The following is a 6,835-nucleotide window of genomic DNA, read 5'->3' as shown; positions in this document are numbered from 1 at the left end:
CACTGCACATAGTACTTCCGGAGATTCTGTTCAGATTGCAGTTTTGAAAAATGATGGCATTTGATGCTCAAGAGTTTTTGGAAGTTTCCCCTTTTATCATTTCAATCCCTCTGACTGGCACTTTACTATTGTGTTTTTCTCCTGTTCTCTGTAAGGTCCTCTTTGGCCCATTTTAATAGTAATAATAATTTGCTTAATCATTCTGCACAGGAAAGTATCAATGTTTTCCTGTTTCCTGTTTTTATCCAAACAGAAAGTACTCAGACTAAATACTGAAAATTTTGCTGTTTTTAAACAGTTGATTCTTAATTAGAGATTCATCTGGACTGAAAGTATTGGTCGGATGAGAAGATACAAGTAAAATACATACTTGCCTAATAATTCTGCACACAGTGTAATTCAAAATCCAGTGGCACGTCTGATATTTATTTGGCCTAAATGCTCTCATATTACACCCCTTATTGTCTCAGTGTAGGTGCTCATATCAGGGACACATCTTTATCAAGATGCTCCTCAGAACCTATACATGATCTCACCCACACTAGTCAGCATGTCAGCACCACCTAGAGATCCTCACCTCCACCACATAAAACATCTCACTCTGGATGATTCTCATGTGCGTATTCTGTCCTCAGTGTGTGTGTCCTTGCACAAATCGACAGATAGCAAACAAGCTTCAGAGAAAGTCAGAAGCTAGAGTGAAGTTGAATGATCTTTACTGTTGTCTTCATTCTCATGAACATTTTGTAAAACTGAAATACAGAAAAACATAGGACTAATCACTGATTGCTATTTAGAAAACATATATACGATAATGTAAATCAGGGTTTCTCAACCCGGTCCTCGGGGACCACCAGCCGGTCCATGTTTTTGCTCTCTCCCAATTCCCTGCCAATTGGGAGAGAGCAAAAACGTGGACCGTCTGGTGGTCCCCGAGGACTGGGTTGAGAAACCTTGATGTAAATAATAGCTATGAAATTATAGGCGTATAAATATACTCAAAGGTTGTATAAATAGCTGTATATAACTTCTAGCTAATGTAAACAGATGTCATTTAACATCAGCAGCATTTACATGTAAACTACGTATTTTAATATAACACATCAAGCACGTTTTATGAACAGTTGTGTAATAGTAGAATCGATTATATATACAAATTCAACTGACAAGCGATCCTTTTCCAAGGCACAAACAGCAAGAAGAAAGATAGGAAGCAGGAGGTACAGGCTAAACGCATGGCACATTAAAACAAAAAACATTTCCTGATCAGACTCTCTGAACTATGACCCAGCAATGTCATGCGACTAAACATGAACAACAGCTGAAATCAGCCAAAAAATACTGAATTTTTTGTTTTCAGATTGCTGGAGACCTATGCAAAAACAGGGAAAACATGCTCATATATAATGTATTCCAACAGATATAAGCCACTGGCCGAGATTCCAGGTTATGCTGAAACACCGTTGCTTAGACAAATTGATTAGTCAAACAAGAAATCTAGAAATCTTGGGGACAAGTTACTACTGTTAGTGCCAATGCTACTAATAGGTAGAGGAACTAGGTGTCCTATTATTTTATCCCATTTAAAGGGAAAATTTGAATATAAGCAGGAGTTTGTGAGAAAAGGCTGTTTATGCCAAAGAACTGACAGAATAAGCAGGGGCAGAGAGGGGATCGCAGCTACAGCACTAAATGGGATTGATTAGCAGTCGGGACGGCAGCGCCCGCCTTCACCTTCCTGCAGTGCTGATGCGGATCCCTGTTGCTGCTGGTGTTTGTCTTCATAAGCACCTTATTTTTCTATAGCAAATTTAAAAGCCTTTTTATTTATGTTTTTTTTTGGGGGGGGGGGGAGCAGTTCCATTTGTGAGCAATAGGGGCTGGTGAGCAGCCGATAAAAAGGACCAAAGATTATAAGCATTTCTGATTTCAGTTTGTGGCTATTCCAGGTTTGCGTTATATTTCCCAGGAACTGAATGAAAATGGTGATCAACTAGCAGCTCACCCTCCAACTTTGTGTGTCACATAAATTAAATATAACTACTCAAAAATAGGAGTTCATTGATATGTTGTGTTTTTAACTAAACATGCATTTTCTACTGCCTGATTATTCATTGTTGTAGGAGTGCTGCGACTTTACCGTGATTCCGAATCTGCTACATATTCTATGATGTATTATGAACTGCCTGAATGTGACACCAATACCTGAGCCCGTACCGCCTATGAAAGGCTGATTGCAGAAGGAAACAGAACAGAAGTTGGGGTCTATATTGCTATCAGTCACACTACAGCTGTGCATATTGCACCAGCCATTTGTAATAGTGTTTGTGTAATATTGTAGTTTGTGTTTTATATAGCCATCACTCACTCCAAAGAGGCTTTTTTTGTAACAAATAAATATTTACTGTATGACAGCTGGGAACTATTTCTACGTTTATGTTATGGTCTAAACCTGAACCAGAAGAGAGAATGTGCCCACACACTCTTAAATAGTAAACAGCTCAACAGTTAAACTCTTGAAAAGCCCCCAACTGCTGATCCGTTCTGTCTTATCAGTGATCTCTTAGCAGGTCTCTTTGCATTTGTCTTTGACTCAATAACTTAGCTCTCTAATTGGGTTCTTGTTACATATACACTGTCTGCAGAATTATTAGGCAAGTACTATTTCTGGAGATAATTTTTAGCAAAAGTTGGGCAGACTTATAAAAATGAATTCAGAAGTTTTCTTGTGCACCAAGTAAATTTATTTAGAGAGAAAAAGTTACATTTGACTTTCATACACAAAAATAAAAGAAAAACGCTTGATTTTCAGTGTGCAGAATTAGTAGGCAATCAGAAACTAAGTGGATTTTCTCTCTTCACCATCAATAGAAATAATAATAAGAAACAATTTTTGTTATTCAGTATATATAAGGAATAATAAGCTATCAGTCATTCTATACAGCCCACTTCACCAAGTTTAATGTCCAGTATAGCCAACTTTCTTCTCAGTGACCATCATGAGCCTGTTGCCCACAGAACCAATCAGGTTTTTGATTTGATCCTGTCCTATATTAGCTGAGCCAGCTAGGACCATCTCCCAGACGCTGCTCTGAGAAGGTACTGCTTGCTACCTTGGTAAATCTCACACTTTGGTAAGGCCCAGTAGTTCTCAATGGGGTTGAGTCAGGCGATGAAGGGAGGCAGGTCATAATTCAATCATGTTTCAAGCCATTCTAGGCTAATCTATGAAATACTTTGATGCATAGGGAGGGGCATTTTCCTGCAGGAATATCATAACCTTTTAGAAAGCTGCTGACTTCTTCTTGGGCCAGTGTTTGAAGAAGGTATCTTCTAGAAATTGGCAGTAGACATTGTGATTAATTTTTACACCATCTGACAGGTTCATCACTGATAATTGCAGTTCACGTCATCTCTCTTCCACCACCTTGTTGGTGCTTGAAGAGAACCTCCATCCACTGGCCCATCCAGCTGCTCCATCAAGAGTCACTTTCATCTCATCTGTCCCCAAAACCTTTGTACCTTCAGTCTTGAGACGTGTCCATGCCCATTCTTAATGTTATACCTTGCATGCCTTATCGAGTGGAGGTCATGTTTCAGCCTTTGTGACCTTAACAGTGTCACACAGCACACTGCACATAGTACTTCCGGAGATTCTGTTCAGATTGCAGTTTTGAAAAATGATGGCATTTGATGCTCAAGAGTTTTTGGAAGTTTCCCCTTTTATCATTTCAATCCCTCTGACTGGCACTTTACTATTGTGTTTTTCTCCTGTTCTCTGTAAGGTCCTCTTTGGCCCATTTTAATAGTAATAATAATTTGCTTAATCATTCTGCACAGGAAAGTATCAATGTTTTCCTGTTTCCTGTTTTTATCCAAACAGAAAGTACTCAGACTAAATACTGAAAATTTTGCTGTTTTTAAACAGTTGATTCTTAATTAGAGATTCATCTGGACTGAAAGTATTGGTCGGATGAGAAGATACAAGTAAAATACATACTTGCCTAATAATTCTGCACACAGTGTAATTCAAAATCCAGTGGCACGTCTGATATTTATTTGGCCTAAATGCTCTCATATTACACCCCTTATTGTCTCAGTGTAGGTGCTCATATCAGGGACACATCTTTATCAAGATGCTCCTCAGAACCTATACATGATCTCACCCACACTAGTCAGCATGTCAGCACCACCTAGAGATCCTCACCTCCACCACATAAAACATCTCACTCTGGATGATTCTCATGTGCGTATTCTGTCCTCAGTGTGTGTGTCCTTGCACAAATCGACAGATAGCAAACAAGCTTCAGAGAAAGTCAGAAGCTAGAGTGAAGTTGAATGATCTTTACTGTTGTCTTCATTCTCATGAACATTTTGTAAAACTGAAATACAGAAAAACATAGGACTAATCACTGATTGCTATTTAGAAAACATATATACGATAATGTAAATCAGGGTTTCTCAACCCGGTCCTCGGGGACCACCAGCCGGTCCATGTTTTTGCTCTCTCCCAATTCCCTGCCAATTGGGAGAGAGCAAAAACGTGGACCGTCTGGTGGTCCCCGAGGACTGGGTTGAGAAACCTTGATGTAAATAATAGCTATGAAATTATAGGCGTATAAATATACTCAAAGGTTGTATAAATAGCTGTATATAACTTCTAGCTAATGTAAACAGATGTCATTTAACATCAGCAGCATTTACATGTAAACTACGTATTTTAATATAACACATCAAGCACGTTTTATGAACAGTTGTGTAATAGTAGAATCGATTATATATACAAATTCAACTGACAAGCGATCCTTTTCCAAGGCACAAACAGCAAGAAGAAAGATAGGAAGCAGGAGGTACAGGCTAAACGCATGGCACATTAAAACAAAAAACATTTCCTGATCAGACTCTCTGAACTATGACCCAGCAATGTCATGCGACTAAACATGAACAACAGCTGAAATCAGCCAAAAAATACTGAATTACTCTGAAACACCAGTAGGGGGAGGAAAAGCGCTACAAATAAAGAACACTCTCATAGAACATGATAGTGTGGGTCCTGATGTTGGGACATACTACCTGTCTACAGCTGATCATCAAATCCCTCTCAACCTTCAAGAAAACCTCAAGACCCATCTGTCCCAGGATCACCTCATCACCATCAAGAAAATGTCAAGACCCCTCTCTCCCAGGAACTCCACTTTGAGTCCTCCAGCATCAATCTGCTCTGTCTTCATTTGTGATCCCTCACCTGTTATCTTTGTACTTGTCTTTTGGCTGAATAGGTCAGCGCTCTTCTTGGGTTCCTGCTGTCTTCATAACTTATTGTACACTTTTTGCTTTCACTTTCACTTGTTACTGGTCATTCATTGGCAGCTCAGCCTAGCTGCACTTATCCTAATTGGCTCCTTGACAGCTGTATGCTTGCAATCTGGCTCACCTGCACCACTTTGGTCTTAAAAAATGTCAAATGTGAATGGAAAACGATGTTCGTCATCTTCAGCCCAATATGTAGACGTGTGAAATTTATGAAAATGGTGTGATAAGATGTTGCACAAAAGTTGAGTGGTAAGGTACATAGCTAAGTGTCAAAATAGTGTCTAAGAAGGGCTAACTTCTATAACTGCTTGTCTAGTTAATTTATATGTATTAAATATGTTTTTTAAATAATCTTACCATTGATTCCATACTTCAAGACTTTTTTCATTCTTTCTGGTATTCTTTATAATTTTGTTGTAAAGGTCAGGGAATGTGAACAATGATTATCTGGCATGTAAGCTTTAAAAACACAATAAAAAAAAAAATCATAAACATAAGCTCTCATTTCACTATCCAGTATAGGGTAAGGGAATATGGCTATAGACTTTACTGGGTGGTATAATGCACAAGGCAGGGGACACTCTGGACAGGATGCCAGTCCATCTCTGGGCACAGGGCAGGAGATACCCTGGATGGGATGTCAGTCCATCTCTGGGCACAGGTCAGGAGATACCCTGGATGGGATGTCAGTCCATCTCTGGGCACAGGGCAGGAGATACCCTGGATGGGATGCCAGTCCATCTCTGGGCACAGGGCAGGAGATACCCTGGATGGGATGTCAGTCCATCTCTGGGCACAGGGCAGGAGATACCCTGGATGGGATGTCAGTCCATCTCTGGGCACAGGGCAGGAGATACCCTGGATGGGATGCCAGTCCATCTCTGGGCACAGGGCAGGAGATACCCTGGATGGGATGTCAGTCCATTTCTGGGCACAGGGCAGGAGATACCCTGGATGGGATGTCAGTCCATCTCTGGGCACAGGGCAGGAGATACCCTGGATGGGATGTCAGTCCATCTCTGGGCACAGGGCAGGAGATACCCTGGATGGGATGTCAGTCCATCTCTGGGCACAGGGCAGGAGATACCCTGGATGGGATGCCAGTCCATCTCTGGGCACAGGGCAGGAGATACCCTGGATGGGATGCCAGTCCATCTCTGGGCACAGGGCAGGAGATACCCTGGATGGGATGTCAGTCCATCTCTGGGCACAGGGCAGGAGATACCCTGGATGGGATGTCAGTCCATCTCTGGGCACAGGGCAGGAGATACCCTGGATGGGATGCCAGTCCATAGCAGGGCCCAGACTCACGCACTATAAGAGGCCAGTTCATCTAACTACATGTCTTTGAACTGCATGAGTAGAACTATGCAAAAGGGGAGAACTTGCACCTCAACACACACAGAGCATGAGGAGGCTTAAGGTCAGGGTTTCCTCCCAGGTAAGCCGGGGGATTGTGTTTCCAAACATAAACTGGCATTACATAGAAATTTGCCAGCGTGTCGCAAATAGATTTGCTACC

This window comes from Paramormyrops kingsleyae, chromosome 6 (assembly GCF_048594095.1).
Source record: "Paramormyrops kingsleyae isolate MSU_618 chromosome 6, PKINGS_0.4, whole genome shotgun sequence".
NCBI classification, from domain to species: domain Eukaryota; kingdom Metazoa; phylum Chordata; class Actinopteri; order Osteoglossiformes; family Mormyridae; genus Paramormyrops; species Paramormyrops kingsleyae.
Note: the sequence above shows the minus strand (reverse complement) of the source record.